The sequence below is a fragment of the Rutidosis leptorrhynchoides genome, chromosome 6 (genome assembly GCF_046630445.1).
Source record: "Rutidosis leptorrhynchoides isolate AG116_Rl617_1_P2 chromosome 6, CSIRO_AGI_Rlap_v1, whole genome shotgun sequence".
Classification (NCBI taxonomy): Eukaryota; Viridiplantae; Streptophyta; class Magnoliopsida; order Asterales; family Asteraceae; genus Rutidosis; species Rutidosis leptorrhynchoides.
In genome coordinates, this window is record NC_092338.1 from 638,680 (window position 1) to 657,509 (window position 18,830).

Here is an 18,830-nt window from a genome sequence, read left to right on the forward strand (position 1 = left end):
ATACACTAGACCCGAAAATATATTTCATCCGCTAACGGTAACGAACCATCCGAATGAGGCTCGTCAAGCCCATGTGATCACATAATATAAGTTCACGTTTACACCCTGTAAGTGTAACTAATGATAATTGAATTGAGATTTTCGTTCAAACTCGTACGTGGAATGTTCGTTTTCGTACTTGTGTTCAATGTGTAAAAGTATGATACGTATATGTTTCTCATCCCATAGTTTAAAGCATAAAAGTTGTTTGAAAGATGGGACTATGATCTCACCTTGAGTGCACGTATGAAAAGTACTTCACAAAGTAACGTGTGCGAAGGATAGTGCTAGTCTTAACCTAAACCAAAAGGTCGTATCAATAACGGTAAACACGATAGGTCAAAGATGTTCAATTAGTCATATGGCTCGTTACGACTCGATTATGTAGCATGTGAAATCAAATTGCCAAATTTCATGCAAAATACAAGTATAGAAACAAGTTAGGAAGGTTGTATAATCATTTGGTTAAGTTTGACAAAAAGTCAAACTTTGGTCGGTCAAAGTCAACGAAAAAGTCAACACGTTCGGGTCGGGTCCCGAACTATTTTTCTGAGGTTTTTATTCATTTATAAACATGTTAGAACAAGTCTCATGTGAATCGGAGGTCCATAAGGTGCCAAACATTTTTCATAATTTGACCAAGGAGGTCAGAACTTGACCACGGCTTAGGCCGCGCCGCGACCCGGGATTGTCGAGCCACGACAATACACGGGAGCTGGTACCTGGTCAGTCTCAAATGTCCAAGTCTCAATTCCAAACACTTTCAAGCATAACTCGCAAACCGCTAATACTTAGAACTCGTATCTTATATCGTTAGAAAGGTAATTTGACAAAGAACACAACTAAATACATTTCACCAACCAAAAACGTTATTTGTAACAATCGACTTTCCAAAGTAAATGATCAATTAATGCACACATTTAATGCAAGTGCACATTTATGATTCGGGCATTTAATGCATACATACAACACGCCGTTTTGTAGGTAATCGAGCATACAATATAACTAACTACTTACTAACAACAATTCATGGCATTCAATGCATCAATTATTCATTTCAAGCTTATCAAACCCTAACCCAAATTCACCAAAATCACTAATCAAGTTTATGGAGTTTTCTCAAGCAACCTACACATCAAATTGAAGCTAGTGATACTAGGAACACATTTAATACATGCATTTATAACATTTAACAACATTCAAACAACCAAATCGCCAAATCAAACACACCAAAGTTCATACTCAAGCTAGTTACTTCAAATAATGAAATCGAGCATATAAATCATATATTCATGTTAGACTTGAGCCATAGACACTAATTAACAACTTTATAAGTTCAAAATATCAAGAACACAATATCTAGTGATTTTAGAAAGTTACCCAAACTTGATGAAGTCGGTATGGAATCGAAGAGGAAGTTGCAAGGATTCCAAATATGTAATTTGTTTTGCAAGACACCCGCTAGCTTGGATTTAGATGATGATTCTTTGATATGGAGTTTGAGAGAAAATTTGAAAGTAGTAAAGAAAAAGAGAAATGAAATGAAAAAGGGGGGAGGAAGGGGTTGACTAGTCAAATGCTAGTCACCTCTTTGGCACTTTGGAGAAACTAGTCCCTCAAGTTCGGTTGCGGGTACGTGAATTACCTAAACGAGATATTTTTAAAACGCGTATTAACGGGAGATGTTATAAACATATAACGGGATTTAAATAGTTAAACGGAAAAGTAAACGGAAAAAGGCGGGATGTTACATTACCTACTACTTAAAAGAAATTTCGTCCCGAAATTTAAGTAGGCGTAGTAGTCGTTGTTTCTTCCTCGGAATTTCGCGTTTCCGGAATCGGGAATAAATGAGGGTATTTCCTTTGCATTTGATCTTGCCTTTCCCAAGTAAACTCGGGCCCCCTTTTGGCGTTCCAACGGACTTTAACAATTGGAATTCGGCTTTATTTCAATGTCTTGACGGAGGTGTCCATAATTTCAACCGGTTCCTCCACAAAATGAAGTTTGTCATCAATAGTAAGTTCCTCGAGAGGGATGACGATATCGGGTTCGGCAAGACACTTTTTCAAGTTAGATACATGGAAGGTAGGATGGACGGAGTTCAATTGAGGCGGAAGATCTAAACGATAAGCAACGGTTCCAATACGCTCCAAAATTTCGAAAGGACCAATATACCGCGGATTTAGCTTCCCGCGTTTCCCAAAACGGATTACACCTTTCCAAGGTGCGACTTTTAACATTACGCGGTCACCGACTTGAAATTCAAGGTCGTTGCATCTTTTATCGGTATAGCACTTTTGACGACTCCGGGCCGTCCGAAGCCTATCTCGGATTTGAACGATCTTCTCGGTGGTTTCGTGAATGAGTTCGGGTCCGGTGATTTGTACGTCACCTACTTCGGCCCAACAAAGAGGAGAACGGAATTTTCGGCCATATAAAGCTTCAAAAGGTGCGGCTTTAATACTTGCGTGATAACTATTGTTGTAAGAGAACTCGGCGAGAGGTAAGTGCTTGTCCCAAGCTTTTCCAAAATCAACTACACAAGCTCGTAACATGTCCTCCAAGGTTTGAATTGTGCGTTCGCTTTGTCCATCGGTTTAGGGATGATATGCGGTGCTCATGTCTAAACGCGTTCCCAACGCTTCTTGCAAGGTACGCCAAAATCTAGAAACAAAACGGCCATCTCAGTCGGAGATAATCGATAAAGGTATACCGTGTCGAGCTACGATCTCCTTTATGTAAAGTTGTGCAAGTTTCTCCATTTTGTCGGTTTCTTTCATAGTGAGAAAGTGTGCGGATTTGGTGAGACGGTCAACTATAACCCAAATGGTATCATAACCGCCCGTTGTCTTTGGTAACTTGGTGATGAAGTCCATCGTTATTCTTTCCCACTTCCATTGCGGGATTTCGGGTTGTTGAAGTAACCCGGACGGTCTTTGGTGTTCGGCTTTGACTTTGGAACATGTCAAACACTTGGCAACATAAGTAGCTACGTCCCTTTTGATGTTCGGCCACCAATATCGTTCTTTAAGGTCGTGGTACATCTTATTGGCACCGGGGTGAATCGAATATCGTGACTTATGGGCTTCATCTAAAATGAGATTTCGTAGGTCCCCATAACTAGGCACCCAAATCCTTCCGGCGAAATATCGGAGCCCGGTTTCCTTAGTTTGGAATCGAGATATGAGAATGTTCAAGAGCTCGTGTGAAACGTTTTCATCCTTGAGAGCCTCATCTTGGGCTACCCGAATTTGGCTATTAAGGTTGGTGTGGATGGTGATGTTTAAAGCTCAGACATGAAGAGGCACCGCTCTTTCTTTTAGACTTAAGGCATCGGCTACTACATTTGCCTTCCCGGGATGGTAACGAAGCTCGCAATCGAAATCGTTTAAGGTTTCAATCCACCTTCGTTGTCTCATGTTTAGTTGCTTTTGATCGAATATGTGTTGGAGACTTTTGTGATCGGTAAAGATAGTACTCTTGGTTCCATAAAGATAGTGTCTCCACATTTTAAGTGCAAAGACAACGGCTCCGAGTTCGAGATCATGTGTCGTGTAGTTTCGTTCATGAATTTTGAGTTGTCGAGAAGCATAAGAAATGACTTTCGTTCGTTGCATCAACACACACCCAAAACCATGTTTCGAGGGGTCGCAATACACAACAAAATCGTCATTGCCTTCGGGAAGTGACAAGATAGGAGCGGTGGTTAGCTTCGTTTTCAAGATTTGGAATGCGGATTCATGTTCGGTTGCCCAAACGAATTTTCTTCCCTTATGAGTTAACGCGGTTAGAGGACGAGCAACCAAAGAGAAATCTTTGATGAATCTACGATAGTATCCGGCTAGGCCCAAGAATTGACGAATGTGAGTAGGAGTAGTAGGAGTCTCCCATTTACTAATGGCTTCGATTTTCGATGGATCGACTTTAATACCTTGGTCACTTACAACATGACCAAGGAATTGAACTTCCTTCAACCAAAATTCACACTTGGAGAATTTGGCATAGAGTCGTTCTTGTCTTAAAAGTTCAAGCACAAGTCGGAGGTGTTCCTCGTGTTCTTCTTCGCTTTTTGAATAAACTAAAATATCATCGATGAACACGATAACGAATTTGTCAAGATACGGTTTGCACACGCGGTTCATAAGATCTATGAACACCGCCGGTGTATTAGTGAGACCAAATGGCATTACAAGAAATTCATAACTACCATAACGAGTTCAGAAAGCGGTTTTGGAGACATCTTCCCCCTTAACCCTCAATTGATGATAACCCGAGCGGAGATCGATTTTTGAATATACACAAGACCCTTGTAATTGATCAAAGAGGTCATCGATGCGAGAAAGAGGATATCGGTTCTTAACCGTCAATTTGTTTAGTTCACGATAGTCAATGCACATTCGTAGGGATCCGTCTTTCTTTTTAACAAACAAAATCGGAGCGCCCCAAGGTGAATGGCTATGTTGGATAAAACCACGATCAAGTAGTTCTTGGATTTGACTTTGCAATTCTTGGATTTCGGATGGAGCGAGTCTATATGGTGCACGTGCTACGGGTGCGGCTCCCGGAATAAGATCGATTTGGAATTCAACCGGTCGATGAGGTGGAAGACCCGTCAATTCGTCGGGAAATACATCGGAATAGTCACTAACAATTGGCACATCATTGATGTGCTTCTCATCGGACTCGACTTTCTTAACGTGAGCAAGGATCGCAAAAAAAACCCTTACGGAGTAGTTTTCTAACTTTAATACACGAAACGAGGTTGAGTCCGGTGCAACTCTTATCGCCATAGACGATCAAAGGTTCACCATTCTCGATAGGGATTCGGATTGCATTAAGATCACAAAGGATGTGAGATTTTGTTTTGGCTAGCCAATTCATACTGATTATTACATCGAAGCTCCCTAGTTCCATGGGTATCAAGTCAATTTCAAACTCATTACCCAAAATGTTTAACGTACACCCTCAGTAATATGTGTCGGCACTCAATAGTTTTCCGTTGGCCACTTCAATGGTATAGGTGGTATCTAGTGGAAATGGTGGAGTGTTAAAAGAATGAGTCAAAGTCTTGGATACAAAACTCTTATCGGCACCCGAATCGAATAAACAAGTAACATAAGTGTTGTTGAAGAGAAACGTACCCGTGACTAATTCATTGTCATCTCGGGCTTCCTCGGTGTTGATGTTGAAAGCTCGTCCGCGTGTGTTGGTGTTGGCTTTCTTCTTCGGACATGCATCTCTAAAATGACCCATTTGGCCACATTCGTAACAAGTACCCGGTTTTTGTGCATTGGGCACCTTTTGAGCGACGGGGGCGGCACTTCTACAATCGTTGGCCACATGACCACCCCTTTGGTACTGGTGGCAAAATAGATTGCTACATTCACCATAGTGGTGTTTGTGGCATTTGTTGCAAAAGGGTTTATTTCCGCCATAACTTTTCTTGGCGTCAGAGGTGTAAGGCTTCTTAGCAAAGTTGTTGTTGCTTGATTGGGAGGGTTCCCACTTTCTTTTGTTGCCGCCCGATTTATCCTCGGCCTTAGGTGCCGGAACTACGATTTCGTCAACCGTTTCGATCAATTGGCGGGCCATGTTCAATGCTTGTTGTAGGTTAGCGGGTTTGGATGACATCACCCCTTGTTTGATGCTCTTTGGAAGACCATACATATAAAGTTCGACCCTTTGAGATTTGGGGTTCACGAGGTTTGGACACATCAAGGATAGTTCGGCGAATCGCTGATTATAGGCCTTGAGATTGTTTCCGACCGCCTCTAAGGTTCTTAGCTCTTGTTCGAGCTTTCGGGTTTCTTCGCGAGGGAAATATTCGACGACCATCCTTTCCCTTAAATCGGCCCAAGAGAGGGCGTGAGCTTCATCGGTACCCACCGATTGTACATAAGTATTCCACCATGTAAGAGCGACACCGGCGAAGGTGTGAGTGGAGTATTTGACCTTGTCTTTGTAGTGACCCGAAATTTTCCATGTTTATATATATTAATTGAGATTGATATTTACATGATTAAATGTTTCCAACATGTTAAGCAATCAAACTTGTTAAGACTTGATTAATTGAAATATGTTTCATATAGACAATTGACCACCCAAGTTGACCGGTGATTCACGAACGTTAAAACTTTTAAAAACTATATGATGACATATATATGGATATATATATAGTTAACATGATACTATGATAAGTAAACATATCATTAAGTATATTAACAATGAACTACATATGTAAAAACAAGACTACTAACTTAATGATTTTTAAACGAGACATATATGTAACGATTATCGTTGTAAAGACATTTAATGTATATATATCATATTAAGAGATATTCATACATGATAATATCATGATAATATAATAATTTAAAATCTCATTTGATATTATAAACATTGGGTTAACAACATTTAACAAGATCGTTAACCTAAAAGTTTCAAAACAACACTTACATGTAACGACTAACGATGACTTAACGACTCAGTTAAAATGTATATACATGTAGTGTTTTAATATGTATTTATACACTTTTGAAAGACTTCAATACACTTATCAAAATACTTCTACTTAACAAAAATGCTTACAATTACATCCTCGTTCAGTTTCATCAACAATTCTACTCGTATGCACCCGTATTCGTACTCGTACAATACACAGCTTTTAGATGTATGTACTATTGGTATATACACTCCAATGATCAGCTCTTAGCAGCCCATGTGAGTCACCTAACACATGTGGGAACTATCATTTGGCAACTAGCATGAAATATCTCATAAAATTACAAAAATATGAGTAATCATTCATGACTTATTTACATGAAAACAAAATAACATATCCTTTATATCTAATCCATACACCAACGACCAAAAACACCTACAAACACTTTCATTCTTCAATTTTCTTCATCTAATTGATCTCTCTCAAGTTCTATCTTCAAGTTCTAAGTGTTCTTCATAAATTCCAAAAGTTCTAGTTTCATAAAATCTAGAATACTTTCAAGTTTGCTAGCTCACTTCCAATCTTGTAAGGTGATCATCCAACCTCAAGAAATCTTTGTTTCTTACAGTAGGTTATCATTCTAATACAAGGTAATAATAATATTCAAACTTTGGTTCAATTTCTATAACTATAACAATCTTATTTTAAGTGATGATCTTACTTGAACTTGTTTTCGTGTCATGATTCTGCTTCAAGAACTTCGAGCCATCCAAGGATCCATTGAAGCTAGATCCATTTTTCTCTTTTCCAGTAGGTTTATCCAAGGAACTTAAGGTAGTAATGATGTTCATAACATCATTCGATTCATACATATAAAGCTATCTTATTCGAAGGTTTAAACTTGTAATCACTAGAACATAGTTTAGTTAATTCTAAACTTGTTCGCAAACAAAAGTTAATCCTTGTAACTTGACTTTTAAAATAAACTAAACACATGTTCTATATCTATATGATATGCTAACTTAATGATTTAAAACCTGGAAACACGAAAAACACCGTAAAACCGGATTTACGCCGTCGTAGTAACACCGCGGGCTGTTTTGGGTTAGTTAATTAAAAACTATGATAAACTTTTATTTAAAAGTTGTTATTCTGAGAAAATGATTTTTATTATGAACATGAAACTATATCCAAAAATTATGGTTAAACTCAAAGTGGAAGTATGTTTTCTAAAATGGTCATCTAGACGTCGTTCTTTCGACTGAAATGACTACCTTTACAAAAACGACTTGTAACTTATTTTTCCGACTATAAACCTATACTTTTTCTGTTTAGATTCATAAAATAGAGTTCAATATGAAACCATAGCAATTTGATTCACTCAAAACGGATTTAAAATGAAGAAGTTATGGGTAAAACAAGATTGGATAATTTTTCTCATTTTAGCTACGTGAAAATTGGTAACAAATATATTCCAACCATAACTTAATCAACTTGTATTGTATATTATGTAATCTTGAGATACCATAGACACGTATACAATGTTTCGACCTATCATGTCGACACATCTATATATATTTCGGAACAACCATAGACACTCTATATGTGAATGTTGGAGTTAGCTATACAGGGTTGAGGTTGATTCCAAAATATGTATAGTTTGAGTTGTGATCAATACTGAGATACGTATACACTGGGTCGTGGATTGATTCAAGATAATATTTATCGATTTATTTCTGTATATCTAACTGTGGACAACTAGTTATAGGTTACTAACGAGGACAGCTGACTTAATAAACTTAAAACATCAAAATATATTAAAAGTGTTGTAAATATATTTTGAACATACTTTGATATATATGTATATATTGTTATAGGTTCGTGAATCAACCAGTGGCCAAGTCTTACTTCCCGACGAAGTAAAAATCTGTGAAAGTGAGTTATAGTCCCACTTTTAAAATCTAATATTTTTGGGATGAGAATACATGCAGGTTTTATAAATGATTTACAAAATAGACACAAGTACGTGAAACTACATTCTATGGTTGAATTATCGAAATCGAATATGCCCCTTTTTATTAAGTCTGGTAATCTAAGAATTAGGGAACAGACACCCTAATTGACGCGAATCCTAAAGATAGATCTATTGGGCCTAACAAACCCCATCCAAAGTACCGGATGCTTTAGTACTTCGAAATTTATATCATATCCAAAGGGTGTCCCGGAATGATGGGGATATTCTTATATATATGCATCTTGTTAATGTCGGTTACCAGGTGTTCACCATATGAATGATTTTTATCTCTATGTATGGGATGTGTATTGAAATATGAAATCTTGTGGTCTATTGTTACGATTTGATATATATAGGTTAAACCTATAACTCACCAACATTTTTGTTGACGTTTTAAGCATGTTTATTCTCAGGTGATTATTAAGAGCTTCCGCTGTCGCATACTTAAATAAGGACAAGATTTGGAGTCCATGCTTGTATGATATTGTGTAAAAACTGCATTCAAGAAACTTATTTTGTTGTAACATATTTGTATTGTAAACCATTATGTAATGGTCGTGTGTAAACAGGATATTTTAGATTATCATTATTTGATAATCTACGTAAAGCTTTTTAAACCTTTATTGATGAAATAAAGGTTATGGTTTGTTTAAAAATGAATGCAGTCTTTGAAAAACGTCTCATATAGAGGTCAAAACCTCGCAACGAAATCAATTAATATGGAACGTTTTTAATCAATAAGAACGGGACATTTCAGTTGGTATCCGAGCGTTGGTCTTAGAGAACCAGAATTTTGCATTAGTGTGTCTTATCGAGTTTGTTAGGATGCATTAGTGAGTCTGGACTTCGACCGTGTTTACTTGAAAAATGATTGCTTAACAAATTTTGTTGGAAACTATATATTTTTAACATGTGAATATTATGTGATATATTAATCTCTTAACGCGTTTGATATTATGTGATAGATGTCTACCTCTAAAACAAGTCCCATTGACTCACCTAATAATAATGAAGAGTCAAATGTAAATTGGAATGATTCGTGGACTGATTCACAAGTTCCCGAAGAGGAACCGGAAGAAGAGTCGGAACCGGAAGAAGAATCGGAACCGGAAGAAGAATCGGAACCGGATGAAGAAATAGAACCAGTGGGGGAAATAATAAAACGGTTAAGTAAAAGAAAATCCTCAACCAACCGACCAAGGTTAATTATGGTTAATGGTGTTTCCGCCAAGGAAGCAAAATATTGGGAGGATTACCAATTCTCCGATGAATCGGATTCCGACGAGAATTCCGATGATGTTATAGAAATTACCCCAACTGAATTTAAAAAGGCAAAAGAAAATAATAAGGGAAAGGGCATAAAAATAGAGAAATCTAATTCCAACCCCGATGAACTTTATATGTATCGTCAACCCCCGAAGTCCTTAAGTTGTAACAATGACCCGGGAACCTCTAAACCACCAGGTTTTTCTAAACCAATGTGGATAACGACGGCTCGTATTAGGGGAAAATCATATATCCCTAGAAACTTGGCAAAACGAACCAAAACCGAAGAAGAAGAAACAAGCCAGTCGGAATAAGATAGTTGTATTCATGTGGTGTAATATATGTAATATAGTGTGCTTATGCTTTATGATATATGTAAAAATTGCTTGAATTAATAAGTATTTTTTTTTTTTTATGAATCTAACTCTTGTCTATTTTACAGTATAAAAACACAAAATGGATAGACAACCCAATATTTTAAGAGACCTACCCGGAGACATGATTGATGAAATCTTGTCTAGAGTCGGTCAGAATTCCTCGGCACAACTATTTAAGGCGAGATCAGTTTGTAAGACATTCGAAGAACGTTCCAAGAATGTCTTGGTTTATAAGAGACTTTCGTTTGAAAGATGGGGGATATCACATTGGGAAACCCATAAGTTACGATGTGTTTACTTTGATGCATATATTGCGGGGAACTCAAATGCTATTTTACGCAACGGGTTAAGAAATTATTTTGACTCAATGTATCCGAATATAGGACTTGATGATTTAGAAAAAGCGGCTAACATGCAACATAAAGAAGCATGCTATGCTTATGGGTTAGTAATGTTCGCTTCTCACCAAAGTGAGAAAAAGAACATCGGGCTACAGCTATTAAACAAAACGTTCCCACAAGTGACGGAGTCGGTAATTGGGGTAAGAAATGAGGTTTTTAGATTGTTACGGGACTGTTGGACATTACGTAACCCTCGTCCCTTTGACGACGTTACAACACGCTGTCTTATCAATGGCCATAACGGTTATGTTGCACAAGACCAAGGATGGGAAGTAGTCCTAGTAAAACCAGAATGCATGACTTGTTTCTGGACGTATGAATTACGTGTCTTTATTGCCTTTGCTGAACGACTTGTGTACTAGCTAGAATTATCTTCACAACTATCTTGTATCAAAGTTATTGTGTGCTATATTTCATGCTTTATGTAAAATAAGCGGTATTGTAAGTTTGTAAAATATTGTATAAAAGTTTGAACGCGAAATATTATTATAATCAGTTTTTCATATAGAATTGTAGTAGTTGAATTGTATATTAGCTACTAAGTATGAACTTAACGGGTAGGTACTACCCGAATTTAAACTTATAAAACGCTAATATGAAGAAAAAGCTTTTATAAATGAGTTCATATTATGCTACGAAATACTATTAACTACTCTTAATATTCTGTATGATTAACTTGTTCCATTTGACTATTTTGAAGGAAATGGCACCGACAACTCGACACACAGTGAATATGAATGAAGAGGAATTCCGTACTTTTCTAGCTTCAAACATAGCCGCAGTACAGGCTGCGCTACATACCAACAATAACCTTGGATCTAGCAGTACAGGAAATCGTGTAGGATGCACCTACAAAGAATTCACTGCCTGCAAACCTTTGGAATTTGATGGAACCGAAGGACCGATCGGATTGAAACGGTGGACCGAGAAGGTCGAATCGGTGTTTGCCATAAGTAAGTGTACTGAAGAGGACAAAGTGAAGTACGCTACGCATACCTTCACAGGTTCTGCGTTAACATGGTGGAATACCTATCTAGAGCAAGTGTGACAAGACGATGCGTACGCACTACCGTGGTCAGCATTCAAGCACTTGATGAACGAGAAGTACCGTCCCAGAACCGAGGTCAATAAGCTCAAGACAGAACTTAGAGGGTTACGAACCCAAGGATTTGATATTACCACGTATGAAAGACGATTCACAGAATTGTGCCTATTGTGTCTGGGAGCATTCGAAGACGAGGAAGAGAAGATCGACGCGTTTGTGAAAGGATTACCGGAAAGAATCCAAGAAGATATAAGTTCACACGAGCCCGCCTCCATACAACAGGCATGTAGAATGGCTCACAAACTAGTGAACCAGATTGAAGAAAGAATTAAAGAACAGACTGCTGAAGAGGCCAATGTGAAGCAAGTCAAAAGAAAGTGGGAGGAAAATGGTGATAAGAATCACCAATACAACAACAACAGCAATCGCAACAATTATCCCAACAATCGTAACATCAATCGCAACTACAACAAACGGCCCAACAACAACAACAACAACAACAACAACAACAACAACAGCAACTACAACAATCATCCCAACAACAATAATAACCGCAGCAACAACAATAATCAGAAGCAGCTATGCCAAAGGTGTGAAAAGTATCACTCGGGGTTCTGCACCAAATTTTGCAACAAGTGTAAAAGAAATGGTCATAGCGCGGCGAAGTGTGAGGTCTACGGACCAGGGGTTAATAGAACGAAAGGAACAAATGGTGTCGGAACGAGTAATGGCGGAGCAAGTAGTGTCGGAGCAAGCTATGCCAATGTAGTTTGTTATAAATGTGGAAAACCGGGCCACATTATTAGAAATTACCCGAACCAGGAGAACACGAATGGACAAGGCCGCGGAAGAGTTTTCAATATTAATGCGGCAGAGGCACAGGAAGACCCGGAGCTTGTTACGGGTACGTTTCTTATTGACAATAAATTTTCTTACGTTTTATTTGATTCGGGTGCGGATAGAAGCTATATGAGTAGAGATTTTTGTGCTAAATTAAGTTGTCCATTGACGCCTTTGGATAGTAAATTTTTACTCGAATTAGCAAATGGTAAATTAATTTCAGCAGATAATATATGTCGGAATCGAGAAATTAAACTGGTTAGCAAAACATTTAAGATTGATTTGATACCAGTAGAGTTAGGGAGTTTTGATGTGATAATCGGTATGGACTGGTTGAAAGAAGTGAAAGCAGAGATCGTTTGTTACAAAAATGCAATTCGCATTATACGAGAAAAAGGAAAATCCTTAATGGTGTACGGAGAAAAGGGCAACACGAAGCTACATCTTATTAGTAATTTGAAGGCACAAAAACTAATAAGAAAAGGTTGCTATGCTGTTCTAGCACACGTCGAGAAAGTACAAACTGAAGAAAAGAGCATCAATGATGTTCCCATTGCAAAAGAATTTCCCGATGTATTTCCGAAAGAATTACCGGGATTACCCCCACATCGATCCGTTGAATTTCAAATAGATCTTGTACCAGGAGCTGCACCAATAGCTCGTGCTCCTTACAGACTCGCACCCAGTGAGATGAAAGAACTGCAAAGCCAATTTCAAGAACTTTTAGAGCGTGGTTTCATTCGACCAAGCACATCACCGTGGGGAGCTCCTGTTTTGTTTGTCAAGAAGAAAGATGGTACATTCAGGTTGTGTATCGACTACCGAGAGTTGAACAAACTTACCATCAAGAACCGCTACCCACTACCGAGAATCGACGACTTATTTGATCAACTACAAGGCTCGTCTGTTTATTCAAAGATTGACTTACGTTCCGGGTATCATCAAATGCGGGTGAAAGAAGATGATATTCCAAAGACTGCTTTCAGAACACGTTACGGTCATTACGAGTTTATGGTCATGCCGTTTAGTTTAACTAATGCACCAGCTGTGTTCATGGACCTTATGAACCGAGTGTGTGGACCATACCTTGACAAGTTTGTCATTGTTTTCATTGATGACATACTTATTTACTCAAAGAATGACCAAGAACACGGTGAACATTTGAGAAAGGTGTTAGAAGTATTGAGGAAGGAAGAATTGTACGCTAAGTTTTCAAAGTGTGCATTTTGGTTGGAAGAAGTTCAATTCCTCGGTCACATAGTGAACAAAGAAGGTATTAAGGTGGATCCGGCAAAGATAGAAACTGTTGAAAAGTGGGAAACCCCGAAAACTCCGAAACACATACGCCAGTTTTTAGGACTAGCTGGTTACTACAGAAGGTTCATCCAAGACTTTTCCAGAATAGCAAAACCCTTGACTGCATTAACGCATAAAGGGAAGAAATTTGAATGGAATGATGAACAAGAGAAAGCGTTTCAGTTATTGAAGAAAAAGCTAACTACGGCACCTATATTGTCATTGCCTGAAGGGAATGATGATTTTGTGATTTATTGTGATGCATCAAAGCAAGGTCTCGGTTGTGTATTAATGCAACGAACTAAGGTGATTGCTTATGCGTCTAGACAATTGAATATTCACGAACAAAATTATACGACGCATGATTTGGAATTAGCCTATCATCCACAAACTGATGGGTAGAGCGAAAGGACGATACAAACGCTTGAAGACATGCTACGAGCATGTGTTATTGATTTCGGAAACAGTTGGGATCGACATCTACCGTTAGCAGAATTTTCCTACAACAACAGCTACCATTCAAGCATTGAGATGGCGCCGTTTGAAGCACTTTATGGTAGAAAGTGTAGGTCTCCGATTTGTTGGAGTGAGGTGGGGGATAGACAGATTACGGGTCCGGAGATTATACAAGAAACTACCGAGAATATCATCCAAATTCAACAACGGTTGAAAACTGCCCAAAGTCGACAAAAGAGCTACGCTGACATTAAAAGAAAAGATATAGAATTTGAAATTGGAGAGATGGTCATGCTTAAAGTTGCACCTTGGAAAGGCGTTGTTCGATTTGGTAAACGAGGGAAATTAAATCCAAGGTATATTGGACCATTCAAGATTATTGATCGTGTCGGACCAGTAGCTTACCGACTTGAGTTACCTCAACAACTCGCGGCTGTACATAACACTTTCCACGTCTCGAATTTGAAGAAATATTTTGCTAAAGAAGATCTCACTATTCCGTTAGATGAAATCCAAATCAACGAAAAACTTCAATTCATCGAAGAACCCGTCGAAATAATGGATCGTGAGGTTAAAAGACTTAAGCAAAACAAGATACCAATTGTTAAGGTTCGATGGAATGCTCGTAGAGGACCCGAGTTCACCTGGGAGCGTGAAGATCAGATGAAGAAGAAATACCCGCATCTATTTCCAGAAGATTCATCAACACCTTCAACAGCTTAAAATTTCGGAACGAAATTTATTTAACGGGTAGGTACTGTAGTGACCCGAACTTTTCCATGTTTATATATATTAATTGAGATTGATATTTACATGATTAAATGTTTCCAACATGTTAAGCAATCAAACTTGTTAAGACTTGATTAATTGAAATATGTTTCATATAGACAATTGACCACCCAAGTTGACCGGTGATTCACGAACGTTAAAACTTGTAAAAACTATATGATGACATATATATGGATATATATATAGTTAACATGATACTATGATAAGTAAACATATCATTAAGTATATTAACAATGAACTACATATGTAAAAACAAGACTACTAACTTAATGATTTTTAAACGAGACATATATGTAACGATTATCGTTGTAAAGACATTTAATGTATATATATCATATTAAGAGATATTCATACATGATAATATCATGATAATATAATAATTTAAAATCTCATTTGATATTATAAACATTGGGTTAACAACATTTAACAAGATCGTTAACCTAAAAGTTTCAAAACAACACTTACATGTAACGACTAACGATGACTTAACGACTCAGTTAAAATGTATATACATGTAGTGTTTTAATATGTATTTATACACTTTTGAAAGACTTCAATACACTTATCAAAATACTTCTACTTAACAAAAATGCTTACAATTACATCCTCGTTCAGTTTCATCAACAATTCTACTCGTATGCACCCGTATTCGTACTCGTACAATACACAGCTTTTAGATGTATGTACTATTGGTATATACACTCCAATGATCAGCTCTTAGCAGCCCATGTGAGTCACCTAACACATGTGGGAACCATCATTTGGCAACTAGCATGAAATATCTCATAAAATTACAAAAATATGAGTAATCATTCATGACTTATTTACATGAAAACAAAATAACATATCCTTTATATCTAATCCATACACCAACGACCAAAAACACCTACAAACACTTTCATTCTTCAATTTTCTTCATCTAATTGATCTCTCTCAAGTTCTATCTTCAAGTTCTAAGTGTTCTTCATAAATTCCAAAAGTTCTAGTTTCATAAAATCAAGAATACTTTCAAGTTTGCTAGCTTACTTCCAATCTTGTAAGGTGATCATCCAACCTCAAGAAATCTTTGTTTCTTACAGTAGGTTATCATTCTAATACAAGGTAATAATCATATTCAAACTTTGGTTCAATTTCTATAACTATAACAATCTTATTTTAAGTGATGATCTTACTTGAACTTGTTTTCGTGTCATGATTCTGCTTCAAGAACTTCGAGCCATCCAAGGATCCATTGAAGCTAGATCCATTTTTCTCTTTTCCAGTAGGTTTATCCAAGGAACTTAAGGTAGTAATGATGTTCATAACATCATTCGATTCATACATATAAAGCTATCTTATTCGAAGGTTTAAACTTGTAATCACTAGAACATAGTTTAGTTAATTCTAAACTTGGTCACAAACAAAAGTTAATCCTTCTAACTTGACTTTTAAAATAAACTAAACACATGTTCTATATCTATATGATAGGCTAACTTAATGATTTAAAACCTGGAAACACGAAAAACACCGTAAAACCGGATTTACGCCGTCGTAGTAACACCGCGGGCTGTTTTGGGTTAGTTAATTAAAAACTATGATAAACTTTTATTTAAAAGTTGTTATTCTGAGAAAATGATTTTTATTATGAACATGAAACTATATCCAAAAATTATGGTTAAACTCAAAGTGGAAGTATGTTTTCTAAAATGGTCATCTAGACGTCGTTCTTTCGACTGAAATGACTACCTTTACAAAAACGACTTGTAACTTATTTTTCCGACTATAAACCTATACTTTTTCTGTTTAGATTCATAAAATAGAGTTCAATATGAAACCATAGCAATTTGATTCACTCAAAACGGATTTAAAATGAAGAAGTTATGGGTAAAACAAGATTGGATAATTTTTCTCATTTTAGCTACGTGAAAATTGGTAACAAATATATTCCAACCATAACTTAATCAACTTGTATTGTATATTATGTAATCTTGAGATACCATAGACACGTATACAATGTTTCGACCTATCATGTCGACACATCTATATATATTTCGGAACAACCATAGACACTCTATATGTGAATGTTGGAGTTAGCTATACAGGGTTGAGGTTGATTCCAAAATATGTATAGTTTGAGTTGTGATCAATACTGAGATACGTATACACTGGGTCGTGGATTGATTCAAGATAATATTTATCGATTTATTTCTGTATATCTAACTGTGGACAACTAGTTATAGGTTACTAACGAGGACAGCTGACTTAATAAACTTAAAACATCAAAATATATTAAAAGTGTTGTAAATATATTTTGAACATACTTTGATATATATGTATATATTGTTATAGGTTCGTGAATCAACCAGTGGCCAAGTCTTACTTCCCGACGAAGTAAAAATCTGTGAAAGTGAGTTATAGTCCCACTTTTAAAATCTAATATTTTTGGGATGAGAATACATGCAGGTTTTATAAATGATTTACAAAATAGACACAAGTACGTGAAACTACATTCTATGGTTGAATTATCGAAATTGAATATGCCCCTTTTTATTAAGTCTGGTAATCTAAGAATTAGGGAACAGACACCCTAATTGACGCGAATCCTAAAGATAGATCTATTGGGCCTAACAAACCCCATCCAAAGTACCGGATGCTTTAGTACTTCGAAATTTATATCATATCCGAAGGGTGTCCCGGATTGATGGGGATATTCTTATATATATGCATCTTGTTAATGTCGGTTACCAGGTGTTCACCATATGAATGATTTTTATCTCTATGTATGGGATGTGTATTGAAATATGAAATCTTGTGGTCTATTGTTACGATTTGATATATATAGGTTAAACCTATAACTCACCAACATTTTTGTTGACGTTTTAAGCATGTTTATTCTCAGGTGATTATTAAGAGCTTCCGCTGTCGCATACTTAAATAAGGACAAGATTTGGAGTCCATGCTTGTATGATATTGTGTAAAAACTGCATTCAAGAAACTTATTTTGTTGTAACATATTTGTATTGTAAACCATTATGTAATGGTCGTGTGTAAACAGGATATTTTAGATTATCATTATTTGATAATCTACGTAAAGCTTTTTAAACCTTTATTGATGAAATAAAGGTTATGGTTTGTTTAAAAATGAATGCAGTCTTTGAAAAACGTCTCATATAGAGGTCAAAACCTCGCAACGAAATCAATTAATATGGAACGTTTTTAATCAATAAGAACGGGATATTTCAGTCTTGGTCCCGACAACCGCTTATGCTAAAGACGGCTTCCGTTTGCTCAAACCATCGGGTGAGCATGACCGGTCCCCCAGTTCCATCAAAAGTGTGAGGTTTGCACCCCATGAAGGATTTGTAGGAGCACCCTTCGTTTGAGTTACCAGCTCCATTGTTGTTGTTGTTGTTGTGGTTGTTGTTATTGTTGAAGGAGTGATCGGCCATGGCCGCTTCTACGGCGGTGGCTATCATTCGTTGTAGAGCTTGTTCGAGAGTCTCATGGCGTGGCACACGACGAGGAGGCATTGTTCCTTCAAAACACCAGAATACCGTTGATTAGTATTCTTAATAATACTAACCATGATATGGAATAAGGATAGAGAAGAATTTTCCTTGACTCGCCTTAAATTCTTTATGTCATAATGTCGGAATGTTCATATGAGTCACCGTAATATAATCCCAGAAATTATATTACCCTAATTCATATGTGCATTCGACACTAATTCATATAGTCAAGGTGGCGCGTCAATTAAATTAAGTAACGTGAGATTAAGGTTGAATAAGAATTAGACGTGATAGACGAGTTCGAGTATAATGCACAAGTAGTCAAGTAATTCCTACTTCAAGTCTATATGCCGGTTGTAGTCTAGACTCACTAA